Below are 24,585 nucleotides of genomic sequence, written 5' to 3'. Positions count from 1 at the left end.
AATGTTTAAAAGTGTACATTTATTTAATTATAAGACTAGTATAAAAATATCACTCAAATAATTGAATAATATATGACTTGTTTGTCTGGAATTATCTTAGAAAAATAAATATGTAATATGATTTATCTAATTATATTATTAATAAAATAAATATGAAAAAAGAAAAAATAATTTAATTTTAATTATTACATCTGTGCAATTAATTATAAGTCAATTATTCTAAAATTCAAGAGTTAATTTTCAAAATGGTCCTCCGACTATGATCTTCTCTCAAATTGGTTCTTTGACTTTTAATTGCATCCAAAGTGGTTCTCCAATTATTAAATTTTAAACCAAAATGGTCCTCCGCTAGATTTGGTGTTAAGTGGATGTTAAAATGAGGAGTAAAACTGGTAATTCAAGGTTTTCATTATAGTCAGAGGATTTCTTTGGGTGCAATTAAAAGTCAAATGACCAATTTGAAAAAATGCCATAGTCGGAGGATCATTTTGAAAATTTTCTCTTTATAGTTCATCATGTACTTATTTTCATTTTCTAAATAAACAATCTTTTTTACTTTAATTGTTAGGTAGAAAATTATTATATTTTTTTTTTAAAAATAAGAGTGAATTCCATTTTTGGTCCTATTGTTATATTATGGGTCATTCCAATTTGAGTCCACCATAATTATTTTTGCCACATTGTATCCACTATTATTAAAAGTGTTCCAATTTTAGTCCACGAAAAATCTAAAAATGGACTAAAATTTGAACACTTTTAATAATAGTGGACGCAATGTGTCAAAAATAATTATGGTGGACTAAAATTGGAAAAGCCCCTATAACAGTAGGACCAAAAATGGAATTCACTCAAAAAATAACTTAGAATAATAATTTTGATTATTAGCCTAGTACTTATATATAGTTGTACAAACTAACATTAACTTTGGATTAACTCTTTATTATTCAGGAATGCTTGACATTATGTATTTGGATTTTGATTTTCTATGATCATAAATAGGCATACATATAATGACGAGAAGAAAGAATCTGACTATGAACACGATGGGTTGGATGACCCAAACGATCATGCCAAACTGACACGGTGACCCGAGCTAAAAGAAAAGCGGTAGGAGATGAATTTGGAATGGGAAGCTTGTAAAGCCCCCCCAGAGCTATTGCCCCATAGAAGAATTTCCTTGGTATTGGTATCCTTCACAAAAAAAAAAAAAAAAAAAAAAAAAGAAAAAAAAAGATGGGTGAAACTCAAAAAACACTTTATTATCTGACGCAAATTTTTGGACTGATAAAAAAGATGTAGACAAACTAGAAACATGAAGAATATTAGACACTTGAAAAGACCTAGAAGGGGTATTAAAAGTAGCATGACCAACACGACTAATAGATAAGCTCATATCGTCACAGACACGTAATGTGGCTAGGGGTGTAAATGAGCCGAGCAGCTTGCGAGCGGCTCGGTCAAAGCTCGGCTCGAGCTCGGTCAAAATCGAGCTCGAGCCGAGCTCGAGCTGCTCGTTTAGTAATCGAGCTCGAGTCGAGCCTATATATTCTAGGCTCGTGGCTCGTCGAGCCGCTCGCGAGCCATATAATATATAATATATATAATACATAATATAATATAATATAATATAATAATAATATATAAAAATAACAATTAAAAATTAAAATTTTAAACTTAAAATCCCTAAAAGATTTCTATTATTTATGTATGGATAAAACAAAGTAGTTTGAATTTTAAATCAAAAGTATTAAATAGGTCAAATTTAATGTCAAAATCGAGCTCGAACTCGAGCTCAAGATCAAGCTCGAGTTCGAACTCGAACAATCGAGCTGCTCGAGCCGAGCTCGAGCAGCCCGAAAATTACCGAGCTCGAGCTCGAGCATCAATTCTCAAGCTCGATCGAGCTCGAGCTCGAACTCGAGCCGAGCCTTCATTAACGAGCTCGAGCTTGAGCCTACCCAGGCTCGAGCTCGGCTCGGCTCGTTTACACCCCTAAATGTGGCATTACCATTAAGAAAAATATTTGATGCACCGGCGATATATAGATGCTATACAGCGACGGTGAACCAAAATGCAACACATCATTAAAAAATAAATATAAGATTAATGAGGATTGTTTTGTGCAAATAAACCATAGCCTTTAATTAATTATATTTATTTATTAACAGAAACTATACGCATAAACTATTCCCAAATTTGCGAGCTTCGTCGACTTATCAAACGAATATTTCGTAGCATAACCACAAAACAACCCAAGATAGGGTTGGAGTTCAACCTTTTGGAAGAATGAAAAAAACCCAAGGCTTTGATGAGTATCCATTGAGAGCCCACTGGGATGATGAACACACTGCTGTAAATTATGGAATTTCCGATCACCTGAAAGTGATCTTATATCAAGTCGAAAGCAAAAAGTGGTTGAAAATAGCAACAAAGGTTTTTCCGGATACCAAAAGTGGTCGGAACAAGGCTTTCGACTTGATTTAAGATCATTTTCAGGTGGTAGGAAATTCCATAATTTCCAGCAGTGATACTTGCCAAGGAGAATCAATAATAATGAAGAAAGAGATTATTTTGTTGCCTGGCTGTGACTACAACTACTGACTTATAGTCATGAACTTCCCCAAAGACCTACCCCTACTAGAGAGAAGATGATGGACACTTATCTTAATACACTACCTCCCTACTATTCTTGGCATGCAGTACAGAATTGAAGAAGCACAGAAGACCTTGTATGCTTTTAGAACAACGAACCACTTATGCGAGATTTCAGTGCACCGTATTTGAAGAAGCATCATATCAAAAAAGTGATTTAATGAATGACAAAGACTTATGTGGAGGGGATGTGATGGATTTAATTACCTGAGGTGGTCCGAATCACTAAATTCGGAATAAGAACGTGGATAGAAAATGAACAAATAGAACGATGTCGTAAAGGCCGTGAAGACCATATATCGTATTATATGCCGTAAATAGGCTATTACAATGGTTTGCTGAGGACAAAGTATGTAAGGTAAGTAGAATCTCTCTTAATTGGACAAAGGGAGGGCCTTTTATACAAGTCATGGCCTCCTAACTGTCCTCCTAAATCGGGGGAAACAGTTATCCCCGCCTTGACACAATTCCGGCCGGCCGGCATGTAACCCACGTAGCAACTACGTGTCTCCACCCCGCGAGAAAATGGGCCAGGATTAAAAAGTCGAATCAACCGCCACAAAACCCGACCGGACAACTGTCATTCTGTCGTGCCACGTGTCGACTTCTGCGCGCCTCAGAGACTGCAACGATCACCTCGGAGTCTGGAACGGTCACCTCGCGCAATTGGGCCGTTTCCCGCCCAAATGTTCTCCTATAAATAGGCCCTTCTGAGATTCATTTGAACTTCTACCAACCCTCTAAGTCGATCGGAGCATCCCGAGCAAGCAACTCCAAAAGTTGGTTGAGCAATCGCAACTTCAGCTTTTCAGCGAACTGCAATCACTCAGTAAGTTCTCCCTCCTTTAGCTTTTTACTTTTCTGCTTTACATTACCTCACAATGGCCGATTACGGGCCCTAACTGACCACGATCGGGTCGTACGCGACCCTAACAAAATCCCGACCGCCCTTTAGGAAGACAGAATGTCGGACACAGACAGTTAGAACGTCTCAGGTGCGGACTATGATGACGCGGTCAAGTAGCTGAGCGAGGAGATAGATATCGAGGCGTCTTCACCAGAGGTCGTTCAACGACCACAGAAAGCCTCCAAGCGACAAAGGTCGTCTAGCTCGGAGGGGTCATCTAGCTCGAGCGGATCGGGCAGCGGAAGCGGCGAGACTACTACGAGCGAGCAACGCTCCCCGATCGAAGCCGCTCGGGAAACGACGACCCGGGTGATTGGGGCGTACCCCCAGGCCGCACCTCCGACCAACGATCGGGAGGCCACACCAGACCCGGTCGAAGAAGACCCAGCTGCCCCACCTGCACCGGCCGACGACGAGTTCGTCTTCCTGAATAGTGAGAGCGTCGAGCACCAAGAGTGCTTGCTGACGTCGGGTGAAGCAGCGAGGATTTCCGCCATGCTCAACGGTCGAGTTCGTTTCGACACCCGACGGCATCTTGGCAATATCATCGAGCGCCATCAAGGCAAATGGATCGGGATGCACTATGACTCACTGCAAGCCCCGATCGCGTTCTCCTTCTCCGCCCTCTTGACCGCGTTCCTGGGCTACTACCGAGTGGTCCCGACCCAGATCTGCCCGAACGCACATAGGATCTTGGCCTGCTTCCCACAGATCTGTGCTCGGCACGAGGTTGCGTGCACGATGGAGCTGTTCAACATCATCTATCAGGTGAAGACCCTACCGGCCAAGTATGGAGGCGGATTCCTGATGATCCAATCCCGGACGGACTTGTGCACGATCGAGCACTTGCCCGGGAATAACAAGGGCTGGAAGAATAGGATCTTCTCAGTCGAGTACGACCCGTGGATCCTCCCGGTCGAGAGGACGTGGAGCACCCACTACAGGAAACAAGTCACGCCGGTCGAGACTAAGGCCCTCTGGGATGCCGTCTCCAAGATCTCGAGCGAGATCCATGAATATAAGATCTTCCGATCAAGTGAGAGCTACGACGAGGCCCGACTGCTACCGCCGCTGTAAGACCTTGAGGAGAAGTACCAGCCTGAGCCACCGGGCGTAACGATTGCGAGGGCAGCTACTCGGGTCGAGCTGGCGAATGAAGGTCTAACACTAACTGATCATCCCCGACCCTAACTCCCCGATCTAGCTTTGACCTAGCTCTAACGATTGGTTCTTTGTTTGCAGAAATAGCACGGGGTTTCGATGAGGAGGAAGCACCCCGAGCCCCCCGAGCGAAGATTGCACTCGGGAAGAAGAAGACAACGGCCGGGTCGTCCAAAGATCAACAAATCCCGGTCGCCCGGCCACTATGCGCGACCACGACTGTCACCACAGCCGAAGGCTATGTGGTTGAGATATTTGACGTCCTGATCTCCCGGGTGGCTGCCCGTAAGGGCAAGGAGAAGGCGGTCGAGAAAGAGGCCGAAGATGGCGGCGCACTGAAGCGCCGAAGGAAGTAGGGCAGCCCGAGCCCTCCGGTCGGGGCCCTCACGGGCGACACGTCACTCCTTACCCGGATCGGCAATCTCAAGCCGGTCAAAGATGACATGACGAAGCTGACCCCAGTTCAGGTGGCCGAGAAGATTGGCCACGATCTGGTTGAGGTAAGAATCTTCTGTCTTCATATTTTCATACAACTGCCATCGCTCGGGCTAATCCCGATCGCTTTTACAGATATCCCGAGCGGCTCAAGTCCTCCAACACCGAGCGCTACTGGCCAATTAGGCCGACGCGTTAAAGAAGGTCGCCGACCGGCAATTGGGGGAGATTACCGACCTCCAAGCTGAACTGAAGAAAGCGAAGGCGGATTGGGATCTTGCCGAGAAGGCCGCCCGGGAGGCGAAGGGAGCTCAGGAGCTTGCTGAGAAAGCCGCTTAACAAGCCCTCGGTTAAGCGGCCGGCTCAAAGCCCGATTGGGTAATCTTGGCGATCTAACGCGATTCCTCTGTCGGGACAAAGCGTCGGCCAAGGACTTCTTCCGTGAGCTGCGGAAGGACAAGGTCGGGGAGGTCATTATATGGAAGTTCGGGCGTTGGGCGTTCAAATCCGGTCAAAGGAGGATGCGCGCCAAGACTCAATCGATAATGGAGGAAGTCCTCGACGCTGAGGACCTTCAGCTGGTCTTGTCAACCCTCCCTGACGAGGTCGCCGACCCCGGCCCGCCGCCGTTCGGCCTCGAAGAGGATGTACCCGAGCCGAGCAGCGCCGTGGGGAAGTAGATTAGGTCGTGTAGTTTCCGACCGTGTATTTTTACTTCTTCGATTCTTGTTAAGTGAACTCCGTCGGGAGCCCGGTCCCGATCTGTACCGGGCACTTTTTGAATGATTAATGAAATTGTTTTACACAACTTGACTCGCTCGGTTTGTCGTATTTATCTTTGTTTGTATATCGGTCGTCCTTTGCCCGACCCATTGGCCTAGTGGCCTGGTCGTTCATGTCCCGACCCATCGGCCTATTTGCCTCTAAAAAATTCTTCGGCCTTTTCATTCGGGACTTGCCCGACCGTTTGGCCTTGTTCGGCCTATTGGCCTCTAAAAAATTCTTCGGCCTTTTAATTCGGGACTTGCCCGACCGTTTGGCCTTTTGCCGCCTATTGGCCTTCAAAAAATTCTTCGGTCTTTTCGTTCGGGACTTGCCCGACCGTTTGGCCTTGTGCGTTCCTTCCTTCACCCTAGCCCCCACACTGTTGTGCACACGAGGCACGATTGAGTGCGACAGTGGAAAGAAGTTAGACGGATCGGGGATATCTTGGTATAGCTCTGGTTTCCCCGATCGATGGCGTGACCCAAGTGTCCGCTGAAGATGAGTGCATTAGCCGGTCGTTAATGTTCGGCAGGCCAAGAGGTAGATGGCTATTAGAGCCAATTAGTTGTACACCCCTATCGGTCGGGACCGAGGGAGAGGTGTTATGTGGGGCGAAAAGCCCCTCTTCCTTCGTTGATGCTAAGTCTCGATCGGGTAGATTCCGAGCACGACCGGTTGATGAAGCAGATTTAGAACAATCTACCTCCTACTTAAGCAATTGAAATAACCAATCGGGCCACTGTGTGCAAACGGTCGAGCAATCACTGATCGTATATACATTAATATTTTCCGTTTGCAGACGGTTAATAATTTACAAATATACAGATGATAAGCGATGGACGGGCCCACTTGCAGGTTTAAGCCCCCACTCCATCTATAATTACAAAAATGACTAATGTCTAAATAAAACGAGGTGCTCGGAATTCCACGTGCACTCGATCTGTCTCCCGGTCGTTGTCTCTAACCGGTAGGTTCCCGGCTGCACGACGGCCGTGATGATATACGGACCTTCCCAATTTTGAGCTAGCTTTCCCCCTTCCAAAGGCTGACTTGCCTCCCGACGGCGTAGAACGTAGTCTCGGACTTAGAAGTACCGAGGGTTAACCCGAACGTCCTTCGAACTCTTCACTCTCTTCTGATACTCGGCCATACGCCGAGCGGCTAGCTCTCTCTTTTCCTCGATCCCGTCAAGATCCACAACCATAGAATGTTCATTTTCCTCGGCGTTGTAAGATCGCTCCCTAGCGGTCGGGATCCATGCCTCGATCGGGAGTCGAGCCTCGGTCCCATAGACTAGGGCGAATGGTGTCTCCAAAGTTGCTTCTCTTGGGGTCGTGCGATAAGTTCAGAGAACATAAGGGAGCTCATCGGCCCAGCTACGACCGGCAGAATGCAACTTCTTCTTCAGACCTTCCAAAATTGTCTGGTTGGCATTCTCGACTTGTTCGTTTCCCTGGGGGTAAGCCACTGACGATCGGATGGAAGTTGTCCTGATCGCTGCAAGAAAGTTCTGAAAGTATTGGCTTACAAACTGTTGGGCGTTGTCGCTGATTAGATGAACGGGCATGCCGAACCGGGAAATGACATTCCGCCAAAGAAACCTAGCACATTGTTGGGAAGTGATCGTGGCTAATGACTCGACCTCGATCCACTTGGAGAAATAGTCGATGGCGACAATGACGAACCGTCTCCGACCAGATAGTTGCGGGAATGGCCCCAAAATGTCCACCCCCCACCTAGCAAAAGGAATTGCAGTCGTGACCGGCTGGTAGAAAGTCGCCGGTCGTCCAGGCATCCGAGCGAATAATTAGCACGTCTCACACCCTCTTGCAAGCTTCTCACAGTCTAGCTGAAGAGACGGCCAGTAGTACCCGATCAGCATAATACGGCGAGCTAGTGATCGGCCTCCTTGATGCGACGAGTAGATGTCCGAAGCGATTCCTTCATTACCAAATCAGCTTCGGATGCAGTTAAACAACGCATGAGCGGGCCTCCATATGACCGCCTATACAGACGACCGTCTTGGACCTGAAACCTTGGAGCTCTGAGTTTGGCCTTCCGAGCACGCTGGGGGTCGTCTGGTAGCCGACCGTGCTGGAGGTATTCCATCAAATCTGTGATCCAAGTATCCTCCGCCGGTTGAATGGGTGCGATCGGCAACCGGCGAATGCTGTGCCTCGGGATCACTAAAATCTGAGCAATTTTAGACATGTTTTCCGTGGCATCTTGTGCCAACTTAGACAAGATGTCCGCATCAGCATTGTCGAGTCGGGGAACATGTCGAATGGTGTATCCCCGGAACAAGGTGAGATTCTCCATAGCAAGGTCCCGGTAGGCTTGTAATCGCTCACCATTTACTTCATAGTCACCCAGGACCTGACCGACCACAAGCGCAGAATCTGTCTGAGCCCGGATGTACTCAGCCCCCAAGTCCCGAGTGCATTGCAGGCCATTGACAAAGGTCTCATACTCGGCTTCATTATTGGTCGGATGGAACTGATACATTAATGCAAAGTATACCTTGAAACCCTCCGGGCTCGTGACCACGACCCCTCCTCCTGCTCCTTTTTTGCTACTTGATCCATCGGTGGCCAATGACCACCACGCCGCCTCGGGGTCCTCAACCTCCGGGGGTCAGGTCTCCTGAGCGGTGCACTCGACCAAGAAGTCTGCCAACGCTTGACCCTTTATTACTGCTCGTGGTCGGTATTCAATGGCATACTGAGTCAACATGAGCGCCCACTTAACTAAGCGCCCTGAAGAAGAAGCGGTGCGGAGTACTGGTTCGATCGGCTGATCGGTCAACACATGGATGGCTCTACCTTGAAAGTAGGGAGCTAACTTCTTCGCAGCTATGTATAGAGCGTATACGACCTTCTCTAGCCGGGAGTACCGGAACTCGGGACCATGGAGCGCATGGTTCACATAGTAAACCGGTCGCTGGACCCCTTCCGAATCGGTTCGGCACAAAACTGCACTTACTGCTCGATCGGATACGGCGAGATAAATCTCTAGCTGTTCCCCGAGCTCTGGCTTCGACAGTACGATCGGCGACATAAGATATTCCTTCAACTCGTCGAAAGCCGCTCGACATTCATCGTCCCAGACGAATCCATTTACTTTGCGCAATACCTTTAAGAATGGTAAGGCGTGCTCGGCTAACTTGGAGAGGAAACGGCTCAAGGCTGCCAACCGACCGGTCAATTGTTGAACTTCCCGAACGGAAGTGGGCGATTGCAATCCAGAATAGCCTTGACCTTGGCCGGGTTGGGCTCGATCCCTCTTTTAGTCGTCATATAGCCAAGGAATTTCCCCGTTTGAAACGCAAATGTGCACTTGTTAGGGTTCAATCTCAGCTGGTACCTCCGCATAATTTGAAAACATTCTCGGAGGTCCCGAGTGTGGTCGGCTCGGTCCAGACTCTTGACCAGCATATCGTCTATGTATGCTTCCATCGTTCGGCCCAAGAGATCCTCAAAGAGCATGTTGACCATCCTCTGATATGTTGCTCCCGCGTTGCGAAGGTCGAATGGCATCACTCGATAACAGTACAGCCCATCCGGGGTCACAAAGGCTGTCTTACTCTCATCTTCATGGTGCATCATTATCTGGTGATAACCCTTAAAGGCATCCATGAAGCTCATGAGCTCGGCCCCGGCCGTTTCATCGACAATTTGATGAATGCTCGGGAGCGGGTACAGGTCGAGCGGGCATGCTTTGTTGAGGTCGGTAAAGTCTATGCACATCCTCCATGCTGGGGGCTTGGGAACAAGAACAATATTTACCACCCACTCGGGATAGATAACAGGTCGGATGTGCTCGATTGCCGCTATCTTTTTGACCTCTTCTCTCACGAACTCTCGACGATCGGAAGATAAATGCCGCGCCTTCTGAACAACCGGCTTTGCCGCGGGATCCATGGCAAGTTTGTGGCAAATGACTGTACGGTCGATCCCGGGCATGTCCTCGGGCCCCCATGCAAAGATATCGGCAAATTCCCGAAGGATTGCCAGTACTTCCAACCGTAGCTCCGGGGTAAGGGCCCGACCAATCTTGATCTTCCTGTCCGGTCGGTCCTCGGACAAGGGAACTTTTTCGATTTCCTCAGAAGGTTCAGGTTGGTCCTTCCGATCACTGGTAGCTTCCTTCACGATCGTATTCACCCGGGAAGACGTGCTATATCACGCTTGTTGATGGCCTGGGTGTAACATTTCCTCGCGGATTGGACATCTCCGCGTACCACGCCGACCCCGTTCTGGGTGGGGAATTTCATGCATAGATGGGGCATTGAAATAATCCACCGATCTTCATTATGGCCGGTCGGCCCAAGATGATGTTGTGGACGCAGTGCAAATTTACCACAACAAACTCCAACTCGGTCTTAACAGATTTTGGCGGGGTGCCGATCTCGACCGGGAGCGTGATTTTTCCTTCGGGGCGAATGAGCGCCCCGGTGAATCCCGACAAGGGTACGCCGACCGGAATCAGCTCGCTCTTGTCCAAGTTAAGCTTTTCAAATACGTCCAAATAAAGGACGTTGACACTGCTTCCCGTGTCCACCATGACTCTGTGGACATCGGTCCCGTTGACATCAATTGTGACCACGAGGGATTCTAATCCGTGGTCTCCGCTGTTAGGCTGGTCCTCCAAGGTGAAGGTGATGGGCTCCATCTTCAGCATTTTCCCGGTATCACGGGAGTCTACGATCGCGACCGGGCAATTCTCCTCGGTCGGGAGGCGTCCTCCAAACCGCCAAAGATCACATGGATGGTCGGTTTGGCCGCCGGTCGGCTGCTGGATGGAGGGTCCAGGTCTCTGCGGTCTTGACCCGACCGATCTGAACGGTCTGAACGATCAGAGCGATCTGAGCGGTGGTGAGAGCGCCTGTGATCTCTCCGATCGATATCCTTTTTTGTCTCTTCCCTTTTACCCACACACTTATTCAACTTTCCCAGACTCAGCAAATCTTCCAATAGCTGCCTTAAGTGTGTGCACTCCTCCGTGTCATGCCCGGCACAACGGTGATAAGCGCAATGCTTAGATTTATCCGGTCCATCTTGCCCGGGATAAGGGAGGCGAACGAGATTGCAAGACTGGGCGTACTGCATAGCTTCCGCCGCCGATCGGTTCAAAGCCGTAAACTCGCCAGGCCGAGTGCAGGGTCGGGGATGATCATCACCCGATCGATGTTCCGCCCGACGGGTGGGTTTGCGGGATGAAGTCCCGACCTCCTGCGATCTCTTGACGGCGTTTGCTTCTCCGGCGTTAGCGTAATCCGTCACTCTTCGGAGGGCCTCTTTATACGTGGTCGGGGGATGGAGGATGAAGTCCGGGTATAAATAGCCGGCCCGAAGGGAAATATGGAGCATATGGATGGCAGTAAGGTCATCCATCGGTTTAACCTCCTCGACCGCGGCTTTCCACTTGACAAAAAATTCGGATAAGCTCTCCCCCTCTAACTGCTGGCCTTCTCCAAGTACATGTAGGGCTTTCTCACAATCTTGGAAGTAACGAACTTCCGCATAAACTTCATTGCCAAAGTGGCAAAATCAGAGATGGAACCCGGCTACAATGTACAAAACCACTCCACCGCACGACCGGAAAGCGTGGAGTAGAAAGCCCTACACATCACGGCGTCAGACACGCCCATCATCATCATGTTGCCGTAATAAGTGTTGACATGGACCTCAGGGTCCGTTCTCCCATCATAACCCTTGTTGCCCGGGACTTGCAGATCGAGCGGGTAAGGCTGGGCCATTATCTTCGCCGTGAAGGGTGTCCTCAGCAAGGAGGCTGATTGATCGACCAGGGGCCTCATTGCGTGCTCGTTTCGAAACCGAGCGAACTCTGCTTGGAAGTCGTTGAGCAGTCCTCGGGTCTCATTAAGCTCAATCATCTGTGTCTGGGCCGGTTCCCGGGCACGTCGTCGACGGTGTGATTTTGACCCACTATGCCCAGATGATCCCTCCTGGCTGGCCTCTCTCATCGGTAAATCTACTAAGCGCCGGCTCGGGTCCTGTGGTCCCAATCGTTGACGCATGGCTGGTCGGAGCCGCTCGAACGCCACTTCCCGATTGGCTTATACTTCGGGATCTTCCGCCAGGGCTTGCATTTCCGGCTGTACCTGCTGGGCCTGCCGTGGTACCTCCATGGCCTCGGCACCTTGCGACCCCAACCTCGAACGAGCCGAGCGCCTAGCCCGAGAAGTGGGCTGAAGCTCCGGCTCAGTCAGGATAGTCGGGTAAATCGGAGGAGCGGAGGCTGGAGCCGTGTGCACATGCATATACTGGGGATAGCCGGTCGGGGGTGTGTAGTACATCGGCTGATCGGGCCAGTACCCATATTGTGGAGGTGGGACCGGGTACGGATACTGCCCAGGGAAAGGAAACTGCTGACCGGGAGGTGGATATCCCGGTTGAATATAGCTGACCGGTTGCTGGGCGGCCGGGTATTGTGCCGCCGGGTGAGGCGGTGACTGGTTGAGGTTGAGGTCTACGGTTTGACCTTGATACTGAGTGGGCTGATGATCGGATGAGCTCACTACATTTGCTTGATCATCGCTTAGAGTGTGATACATGAATGGATACATTGTGAGAGATAGAACCGGTGCTCGTCAAACGTTAGCTTTCGTGCACGGGTCCACACAAACGGCGCCAAAATGATAGTACTAATTCCACCTAATGCGGTCAAAGTAAGAAATACGACCAAGTCAAGGCAAGTAAAGTCTTTTATTGATCGTGTAGAAGGACCTAATACAATCTAAATGACTATTCCGAGGGCCGACTGACTGCGGTCGGGCAGCTCTGTAAATAGCCTATCGATCGTTCCAAAAGTCCCCCACACTGTTGCCGCCGTGGGTATTTATAGCCGCTAGGCTGGAGACACAATTTCGGCCGGCCGGCATGTAACCCACGTAGCAACCACGTGTCTCCACCCCGCGAGCCCTGCCTGTCAACGTGTAACGTTGCCATGTGCTTCTTCCCAACTCTCTCATCCAAAACCCATCGATCGGGTGTTGAAGACGTTGGTCGGGAGATGCACCGGTCGGGTCCGACCGGGTTCCTTCAGGAATATCCGACCTGTAAACCTGCATAAACGACAATAAAACATGTGGCATGTCGGTCGGTGTATTTCCTATTTTTTTTTTAATGACTACTCCCGTCGGGGTTGGTACGCGAGGTCGGGCCTCGTTCCCCCTTAGGGTGCGACCCCCTTAGGGGCTCTTTCGTCGGGGTTGGTACGCAAGGTTGGGCCTCGTGCCCCCTTAGGGTGCTATAGCCGCTCCGTCCTAGCTCTTTGAGCCTAGGTACTTGGGCTCTTCCGTCGGGGTTGGTACGTGAGGTCAGGCCTCGTGCCCCCTTAGGGTGCGATAGCCGCTCTGATGTATTCGACGACGGATGCATCTCCTTGGTGAAGAGATTGCTGCTGGCCGAGTAGGTTTAAGCCACGAGACTGGGACGACAACACCAGGGAGCCTACGACGGCGGTCCAAACTGCCTGGCTGGTGTGATTTCTGATGGCCAACAACATCACCTCAACAGATAATGACGACATAAGCATGGACAAGAGAGGCTGATCCTGTCGAACCCAAGCTCGATGTGCGGGATTCGATTGCGCCGGCGTACCATCGTCACTGTCGGAAAGAAAAGCTGACAGCGGGACATCGATTTGTACCATCAATGAACCCCATCAAATCATGACCATCAAGAAAAGGAACAACTTGTGCTCTCCAAAACAGGAGGTTCTTATAAGTCAGTTTTATACTAATAAAGTTGTGAGTGATGGACAAAGAATTCACGGTCGATGTGACCGAAGAGATACTACCAGGTCCGACCTCGCGTACCAACCTTGACGGAAGAGCCTAACGGCCTGGTGTCAAATTACTTCGGTCGAAGGGCAATCACCCTAAGGGGGCATGAGGTCCAACCTCGCGTACCAACCCCGACGGAAGAGCCTCACGGCCTAGTGTCAAATGACTCTGGTCGAAGGGCTATCACCCTAAGGGGGCACGAGGTCCGACCTCGCGTACCAACCTCGACGGAAGAGCCTAACGGCCTGGTGTCAAATGACTTCGGTCGAAGGGCTATCACCCTAAGGGGGCATGAGGTCCGACCTCGCGTACCGACCCCGACGGAAAAGCCTAACGGCCTGATGTCAAATGACTTTGGTCGAAGGGCTATCACCCTAAGGGGGCACGAGGTCCGACCTCGCGTACCAACCCCGACGGAAAAGCCTAACGGCCCAGTGTCAAAAGACTCGGGTCGAAGGCTATCACCTTAAGGGGGCACGAGGTCGACGTCATTTGCCACTCGACGGAAGAGTTTATGGACCTAGACTACCCTTGGTCAAATAACTACATACTACATAAAATGAAAAAATAAATAAAATCATGCGAGCAAAAATCTAATAAGCGACCCTGCGTCGTCCAGAAAGCCCGCTCTCGAACGGAGAAGACATGAATCACAAAGCTAAAAGCTTAAAAGGTGTTGGAATAAGCGAAATATTCTTTCAAGTGGACCCTGAAGCATTCATCCAAGCATGGAGCCCGAGCAGTTTCAATTGGGCCAAACATTTACTCTCTCTCGTTGTCGACAACTCGCAACTCAGAGAGTGGGGGACTGATGATGGATATATTAGAAATGGCCCAATAATAATAGAGACCCGGGGTCTGGGATGGCAATTTATGTCCTGCACCAGGGCGCGCGTTGCATTGTGCGCCCAGATGCAAAACGACGTCGTTAATTTTTTTTTTTTTTTGAAATTTCGCTACCCAGTGATTGGCAGTTAATTTTACTTAGAAAATCTAATGTTCAAAAATGTACATAATGTTATACTAGAATACACATAATTGTATACATGAATGTACATAATTATATAACAAAATACACATACTCTTTTTTAAAAGATAATACACATAATCTAACATAATACATAATAAACATAAACTTTTAACATAATACACATCAACTCTTAACATAATACACAAAAAATTCCTGATTCGGATGTACATAATTGTATAAAAAAAATGTACATAATTGTATAAAAAATGTACATAATAAAAAATATACATAATTGTATAAACAAATATACATAATCATGTCAACTTCCTACCGCGCCTCCCAAAACGACGTCATTTTGGGAGGCGTGGGGCGCACAGTGCACTGTGCGCCGTGGTGCAGGGTATAACGATTGGTCTGGGATGTATAACTCGAGCAGCCCACGAAGACTCTCAAACCCGAAGCCTGCCTACGGGCCCAGAATGATGGGCCTTGACTTAGTCTCACGGCCCACCACCTGGGCTTGGACTTAGTCATACGGCCCACCGCATGGGCATTAACTTAGTCTTTTGGCCCATCGTGAAATTAGCGAGTTAGTTAGGGTTGTTTTGTATAAATAGGCATGTGTTTGTCCTATTAAGGGATCACCTTCTATCTTGTCTTAATCTTCTACTGTAATAGCGTTACACCTGTTGTAATCCGCTTATCAATTCACTATTCAATACGATATTGTCCCTGTGACATTCGTCTATCTTGTTACTCTGCCTATTGCGTTATCAATTTACTATTTTCCGTATACGTTCTTATCCGGATTTAATAATAAAATATAATTATTATATATTCAATCAATTTATTGTGATGTCATATGTATAATTTATTATCATATATATTTAATCGATTTGTTTATTACAATAATACTTTATATTAAAATATAATTTGTAGACCGTGCATTGCACGGATACAATATTAGTTCTTAGAAAAATACAATTAGATGAGTGGCGGTGAAACTTATTCATCACTGGAGGAATTCTTTAGCGTTCAATACTCTATTGGCATAGTATATGAAGCTAATAGTATCAGTGACCTAAAGATTTGAACAATACCAATAATATGAAAGTATTTTTGGTTGTTTATTTAGTTATGACAAGTTGCATTCGTTGGACAACATGTAACATTTACATTATGTCACCATTAAGTGGTGCAAGTTAATAGGCCATTTATGGCCATAATGTTGTGGTTTGAAACGGAAGTAACGGTTTCCGTTACTTAACCTATAATGATGGCACGTAGGTTATATATGTGTGTATGGTCCTCCCACTGCTCCTGTAATTTGTGACTACACCATCTAGTAGAATAGGAGACCAAGTGGTAGACAAAATCAGCTCTTTACTGTTCTTCAAGCAATCCAATGGAGGTATCAACTATGGTTGGAGGTATGCTTGATCCTATGCTTCCGCTATTGAGGTTAGATTATATGAAATATGTCTACTTCATTTGTGCATTTCTAACATTTGGTATCAGAGCCTGTATAATCTTTGCCTAGTTGGTTAAATTACATAAACATATTTTGTATAAAATATTGAGGTTTTTGTTGCCAGTGGAATTGTAGCAATTTCAGTGTATATTTTTTGAACGAATTCTGTAGTTAGCAGCATCCAAATCCAAAAATTCTAGTGATAGGAAGATTTGAACCCAGGCGCTTGGATTACCAAATCAGCGCCTTGACCACTCCACCGCTTTGTTGTGTTCATGCATTACTTTTGCAAATCACATACATATACATAATTTGTGGCCTTTTAAGAGTGATTTTGCCTTACAAGTATATTACTGTGCATATGCTGGAACAAAAATATTATTATAATAATATACCTGGTTTTGTTACTGCTCTTGCCTGGAATTGTTGTTGTTTTCGTTTTCCGGTGAGCATCTGTCGAGGGTATGAGCATCGTGGGGTGGTTGTGGCCGGAGAACTGAGACAGCGGAACAATGGCCACCGTCTATAATGTCGAATTTTGAAGTCCCTGGAACCTTCATAAGGCCTGGACAGGTGAGGCATTCTTCGCCACTGTAGTTCACCTGGGGTTGCGACGAATCGGAGTTCCGGCAGTTGGCAACAGATGGAAGGTGACCGGCCGTCTATGGATGAAGAAAATGGTGCAACGGTCTTGTATGGAGCTTTGCCGCTGAGAGGACAACACTATGGGGTGTGTGGCTTTGGTTGGCATAAGGAGGCTTCGATTTGACCTCTGGCATGACGGCGGGTTGATCGCAGTTAGGCCATCATGGCTTCGCTAAACCGGCAATCCGGCATCCATGGTTGAAGGCGGGCAGCGCTAAAATGCTGCGATTTGGTCACCGACATCGGTTCGGTTTGAGAGTTTCGGCTGAACATCGTTGTCCAAGCAACAGCGAAGGGAGAATGCGACGGCCGTTGCGTTCGTCCGGTGGCTGCTGCAGTCTTCCGATGGGGCGACGTGAACGCTGAAGACATGCAATTAAGGTTTGTTTTAATACTCCCCTTTTAATTTCCACGCGTTTTTTATGGCTAGCTTGTGTAACGGAACTTGTATTTCAATCATAAATTAGATTTCAATGCTTAATACTTAATTACCATATTTTCTAAGTAATTACCTTTTTTAAAAATGCTCAAGATTAGTCATTTCATTAATGGCATGCATTATCTTTCATTTTTCGTTGCTAATATGGTAATAAAGTTTAGTCCAATTGAGCCTTTATATGTATACAATTTTTGGCTTTCGAATTGTGGCTGGAGTTGGACCTGCATTTGATATGTTGTATAAGAGTTGTTTTTATTACCATAATTTGTTACAATTATTAACTGGTAATTCAGCTCAATATTGGCATGTTTCGATTTAATTGAAAGCCATTAGTTTTGAGTAAATTTTGTTATTATAATGGTAATAATATTTTGTCTTTAAACTGCTTTTGTTTATGCCTTTATCTGGTCTCATTACAGTTGAAAAATGTTGGTTATTATATTTTTTCAACTAATAATTTTCGGATTTTAATTTTATTAAGTTGTAAAAATTATCCGAAAGAAACTTTTCTAAAGGCTTGCGGTTTTTGTGATTGTTTTTCTTTTTTTTAAGTCTCCTAATTGTTATAATATATGTCATGTGATGATTGTGGCTAGTTATTGTAGTTATAAATTTCTTGCAATTTTGCCATAATTTGACAATTTTTATGGAGTATGCATGATTTTGAATCATATTTTTGGAAAAGCATATGATTATGACAATTGAATATTATTTTATTATTGTCATAATAATTTAAATTATGAAGTTAAGAATCATATTTTGAAATTCTTTTGAATTTACTTGTCCAAAACTTTTATGGTAATAATGATGATATTATGTAACATTTAATAATAATGATGATTATCATTATTATAATTAAATGTTGTTCGGTTACAATTAAGAAAATTGATTATTCCGTTATTACTGTTATGTAATAATTATTAGAATTATTATAGTAATAACGATTATTGATTTTTGAACCGATGGATCAATGTTTTGTGCCATTACTATCATTATTTGTTTTGGATTTTGATAGTATGATTTGAAATCATAATTTTGAAACCATTTCATTTTTGATCCAAAACATATGTGTTAATGATGATAATGTTATAGTTATTTCTATTAAATGTCAGAGGTTACGATTGAGGAAATTGATTGTTCAATTATGATTGTCTCGTAATTGTTATTACAGTAATAAAGCTTTATCGTTTTTGAACTGAGGAATCAATATGTCGTAACATTGTTATCATTATTGTTTTTGGATTGTGATGCCCGCTTTGATTGAGTATGAATATTTGATTTTATATTCACATTTTTAAGTTTATTTTATGCATATAATTAAATTAAGTGCATAATATTATGGTTTAAATTATGCAATTTAGTTTTGTGAGAATTTAATTTGTGAATGTCAACATATCGTATGGTTTTGATATGGTTAGAATTTACAATTTTAAGCTAGTTCTCATAAAGTTTACTATATGCATTGAATCATTTTTGTATTAGGCCTACAAGTTAAAACTTTTCAATAATTGAAAAGTATATGGTTATTATAAATTATTATTCAAATTTTATAATCCCTAAAGTTTTGGATTTATGTTTTTATTTGAATAATAGTTTTATAGCTCATTTTAAATTGTTATTATGATGTACAATTTATTTGGATATGAGCTTATTAATTGAATTTCATACATAATTGTTCACTAGCATATAACATTATATTTTCTAGTTATGTGAATTTAATTATGCCTTTGGAATTGCATAAGATAGGAATTATAATAATTCCTTGTTAAGGTGAACTTTGTGTGTGGAATAATAAACGGTAGTGCATTATGTTTAAGCACCTTTAGACCGTTTAGAATGTTCACTTAAGATTAAAAGTTTTTCCATAGGTGAAATATTAAAGATTTGGAAAAATTGATCGTCAATTATGCCTTTAGTGTGAGAAAACTTGAACCGGTGAAAAGTTTCTCGAGAAGGGGCCAATGTGTTACTAGTTCCCTTGAAACATTACTCTGTCTAAGGAGTTGGTTATTTTTAATGAGGCTCCGTCCCAACCAACTTTCCTGGGAGTACACTTGGGATTGTTTATCATATTGTTGCATAATTGTTTTTAGGCTTTAAAGTTGATGCCTAAGATATTAAGAAAATTATCTAGTGATCTTATAATTTTGATTAATTAAGTAATAGCCACGGTATCTTTGATTAATTGAAATTTTGTGAGATCACATACAGTAGACGTATTGATTGTGATTAATTATATGATATAATAAAATTTAGCCCACAGGCAATTTTGTTATGTTTATATAATTAATTAGGGTAAAAACACCAAACTATGATCATAATTTAGCCCACAGGCAATTATGCATCGGAATATAGTTTTGGTGAGTTTTATCATTATAGATAGGAAGGTAAATTTATTTAACATATGGTTTTAATATAAATAAATTGACATCTTCTATCATAAAGTTATGATATATGTACATATTCAAAAGTATTTTTATGTGTACATTTTGTGGTATTAGTCTAGTTTCTTTTATGTGTATTTTTTATGTATGGAAGAAATTTGGATTAATAGCTTGGTACATTAATATTCTTTTGTGTACAAATATCAAGTGATCGATACAATTTCATAACTGAAATTATTAAGTTATTTTGATCACTTTGTGACTAATTACATAAAGTATAATAAAATCTACCCACAGGAATTTTATTATATTAATGTAAATAGTCAAGATAAAATATTAAATCATATTTCTTAATTTACCCACAGGGGTTAAGAAAAGGAACATGGTTTGATAGTTTTATCATAAAGTTGTAGATGAATCTAATTGAATAAAACTTCAGCCCACAGGCAAGTTTTATGTCACTAGATTCTTCTATCCCCTTTGATAATAATTTTATCATAAAGTTTTAGTTGAGTCTAATCGAACAAAACTTTAGCCCACAGGCAAGTTTTGTGTCACTAGATTCTTCTATTTGATTACCATAAAGTCTCAGTTGAGTCTAACTGAATAAATCTTTAGCCTACAGGCAAGTTTTATGTCACTGGATTCTTCTGTTTAAATTGATGATCAAGATAAAATTTTATCATACCAATTTTAGAATTTATAACTTTAAGGCTAGTTATAATTCTATGTCACATGGGTTGCATTGGCAGCACATGTATTTTGTTAAACTCCAAAACTTTAGTAACTTGAAATTGTTACTGTATGTGGCTTACTTCGTTTTTTCAGCCCAATCACAATAGAGCTTTTGAATTTGGACATGATATACTTTTGGATCCTTATATTGGAATTGTACATATCTAGCCAAATTTCAACTAAAGCAATTTAATTTGTTTAAATAGTTGGAAATTGTGTCTGTTACATGTACATATTTAACATGTCCAACTATGGTGGGGAATTATAATCCTTGTTAAATTAGTTGGACTTGAGGATCATTAGTGTGTATATCATCTATGCTCAAGAATAACTTTATTAGTGGGAGTAATGGTTTGATCAGTGGGAGTGATCATTTAAACGATCAATAAGATGTCCCATTTGATCAGTGGGAGTGATCATTTGGAAAGATCATTAAAGATGTCTCACTTCAAGATTGCTCCACTTCAAGGATAAGACACCTTGCCTTGTTATTATAAAAACAATAGTTCAATTTGTTGAACTAGCTACAAGTTGTGCAACATATTTCTGAAAATGTTGTAACAACATTAATAGTTTTTATTATAACAATGACATTAAGTTTATGGTGAACTATCACGAGTTAGATTCTTTAGCATTTATTGGAGTCTTTTGTCTCATCAAATTGATCCTGGGCCATTAAGATTTAAAAGGTTCAAGATTCAATGTTGAGAGACATAAAGCATGCAAAGACTCATGCATGATGTTGGTTCATATAGATGAATCTTGAGGGTTTTTTGTTTTTATGATGATACAATATTTTGTTGTTTCATAAAGTTACATTGATAAAATCCTCATTATTGCTCTATGACATGAAAGTTGGGCTTCCTTCTTTTTTGGAGATCATTTATAAGGTGTATGTTTAAAGTTCCGTTTGTGGGTTTAGACTCATGAATTTGTTATCTAAGTCGATGGAATATGGACTACTCAATTATTATCTTTGGCTAAGATTAATGAGAGTAGGAGTGGCAGACGTGTCGACTCTGAAAACTTAGCTGTCAGCGATAATATTAAAGATAATGAGTTAGTCGTGCGATATATTAGCATTTTTGCTAATAGTTTCAGATCCCTACTTAATGCATGCTTATAAGAATTTTAGGGATCATAGAGGGTACATAGAACTTATTATGTGACTAATGTTGTACGTACATTTATGTTGTCACCTCTATGTAATTTGGATGGTTTCTCCTATGGTTATGCGCATATTTATTCGAGAAACATCCATAAGGTTGGACCAAGAGTAAACGTAGGGTTTATTCATAAAGGACCTGAGTTGGGAATCAAAATGCATGTGATGCATAGATGGTATTACTCACCTTTTAATTTAGAGGACATACCACTATGATTCATGTTTTTTGATCTTCAACAAAGGTTATGCCAATACTTGCACCAAGTGGAAAATGGTAACATTTTCCATTAATATTGTACAAATGAAGTTGTGCAAGTTTAGTAGGCCAAATTTAGCCATTGCGGCAATAATTAGTTTTTGATAACTAATTATAATCAAGAATGAACATAAGGTTTATTCATTAAGTTTTATACCACATAAGGTACTTAGAGAAGAAGTTACATTGTAACCATAAGTGGATAGTACTCTCATTAAGAGGAACTATCTCTATGGTTCATGTTTTTTGCTTCTTTGAGTTAACACTTGCACCAAGTGGGAGAATGTAACATTTACATTATGTCACCATTAAGTGGTGCAAGTTAATAGGCCATTTATGGCCATAATGTTGTGGTTTGAAACGGAAGTAACGGTTTCCGTTACTTAACCTATAATGATGGCACGTAGGTTATATATGTGTGTATGGTCCTCCCACTGCTCCTGTAATTTGTGACTACACCATCTAGTAGAATAGGAGACCAAGTGGTAGACAAAATCAGCTCTTTACTGTTCTTCAAGCAATCCAATGTTGCAAAAAAAAATTCAATAGATTATCTTTAATTGCAATCGAACATAAAGCTGATATTTAAAGATTTGTGGATGAATTTTAAATGATAATTTTTTATTGACTATTTTATGTTTTGAAAGAATATTATAAATATTTGTTATTTCTTTTATATATTTACAATTAATATATAAAAAGGGGTCCATGTAGAACCTTTTGCACAAGACCTTGATTTTCTCAGGATCGGCCATATTTCCTAATACGAAAAACTTTAAAATGATTTCAGTTTTAATTTGGAATATAAAAAAATAAATTAATTAATTAAAGGTGCTCAAGTTCATTACAGAATCACCATTAAAAGTAAAAATTAGGTGGTGTGAATTTTATTTTCTTTAAAACATTCATTTTTATATTACAACTCTTTGTAAATTTGATTTTCATGCACTTTTAGACAATAAATAAAGTCTAAAGCTGGCTAATAAAAAGTTATATAAAATTAAAATTAACTTTTAAATTTAAAATATGATGTATTATTTATTTTATGATTTTTAAAATATAATGTATTAAATTCATTCTCTATAATTTATCAAGTTGAAATATAAATTATCAAAATATTAGGAATAAAACACTATATATGTTATTGAACTTTCCCAATTAGACAAATTAAACAAAAACATGTAAAACAAAAAGTTTATGCAATTAGCATTACATACTTATCGATTTTTTCTTGTAAGAAGAATCAATAAATTTATTTGTTAAGCTATGTGGTGATTTTTAAAATGTTTTTGCTTACATGGGTATTGTGTAGTGGCCGGTATTGACGTGTCAAATTAAATCTAAAATTTTATTTTAATTATCATCGAAATTTGGAGTGAGATTGCTAATTCCATTCTTCTTCTCCTTGTTAATTAAAGAGGCGAGCACTGCCAAACCTCTTCAAATATAATAGAAGTTTTATTTTTTATTTTTTATTTTTTATTTTAATTTGTGGTTAACTATTTACATAATTAACAATTTTGAAAAATCTTTTTTTTTGAAAGGTGAAAAATCTTTTATATTAAGTAAATTTAAAATATTAGTTGATTACTAGCGTGCGTGCCACCAGGGACGGAGTCAAAGGGGGCAGCTGCCCCCCTCACTCCACTCCCACCCCACCCCATATATAGTCTTTGTATGTGTATATATAGTACAAGTTTTAATATTAGAACAAAAAAACTATGAGATGTTAACAAGAGGTGAGTTGGATTAGGTGGTAAAGCACATATTTTGTAATAATGAGGTTAAGGGTTCAATTCTTGGCATTTAACATAGTTTAATTATTCTTTTTACTCATTGCCCTATGACTTCAACACAGCCACATTTTTAATAGCTTTTTTAAACACACACACACATATATATAACATTCTTTTATATTAATAATAAGATGTGTAATTTTAATGTGTTTTATATTCAAATTATTTTATCAAATTAATTATGTTTCATATTTTGTTATGAATATTTTTATAAAGTTTCGATGTGTTTTATTTTACGTCCATATCCAACAATATTTACAACTATATTTCTTAAGTAATTTATTTATTTATTTTTAAATTATCTCTTTTGTTTTAATGTTTCGCCTTTATTGAAAAAATTTTCTGAATCTGTCTGTACTGTTTGCCCTTACCCCCCCCCCCCCTCCCTCCCTAAACCGACTTTCTGATTCCGTCCCTGCGTGCCACCAACTTATAATTATTATTTACAAAATCTGTGTGTATAATAAATTAAAGATGAGATACGCAAAGCATTTAATATAATGCTCATCTTTCACTAATATAAAAGAGTATTTTCTTCTTTTGTATTAAGAATAACGTTACAAGTAACGGCCGCATATTTGACTACTTTCTACCACAAATATTTGTCATCATATTGGATAATATCAACCTCAATGTTTGTACTTTCATACTGACAAAACTCATCAACTAGTTTCAAAATTTTAAATAAGCTAATTTATAAAATTATTTTCATTATTTTTATAGTACAAATACATTGATAATCATTTCAATTCCACTCTACTACCAACATGCAAAGTACTTTCATCAAAATCCATTACCTACCAAGTATTTGATTCTCATTCTCATTCCAATTCCTATGTCCCATGTGCAAACCAAATTAAACACACCCTTAAACATTCATGTTTTATAACAATTTTAATCACTTTTATTGCATCATATGATAATTATATCTAATTATATTAGTGGGTTATAATCAAAATAAGGTTGCCTTCCTACGTTGGTTATTAGTTGATAG

At 42.0% G+C, this 24,585-nt stretch overlaps 1 long non-coding RNA gene across 1 annotated transcript; it reads right to left on the bottom strand.

Annotated features, from left to right (window-relative positions):
* Positions 1 to 426: 426 nt before the first annotated feature.
* LOC109184361 lies at positions 427 to 15,872 on the bottom strand. Its single transcript, XR_002054752.1, has 3 exons — positions 15,861 to 15,872; positions 2,727 to 2,734; positions 427 to 499 (listed from the first exon to the last, which is right to left on the bottom strand). It is a non-coding gene; the product is annotated as an uncharacterized LOC109184361 (long non-coding RNA).
* Between the last annotated feature and the right edge of the window lie 8,713 nt (positions 15,873 to 24,585).

This window comes from Ipomoea nil, unplaced genomic scaffold, assembly GCF_001879475.1.
Source record: "Ipomoea nil cultivar Tokyo-kokei standard unplaced genomic scaffold, Asagao_1.1 scaffold1259, whole genome shotgun sequence".
Classification (NCBI taxonomy): domain Eukaryota; kingdom Viridiplantae; phylum Streptophyta; class Magnoliopsida; order Solanales; family Convolvulaceae; genus Ipomoea; species Ipomoea nil.
This window is presented reverse-complemented; position numbering and strand designations above follow the sequence as displayed.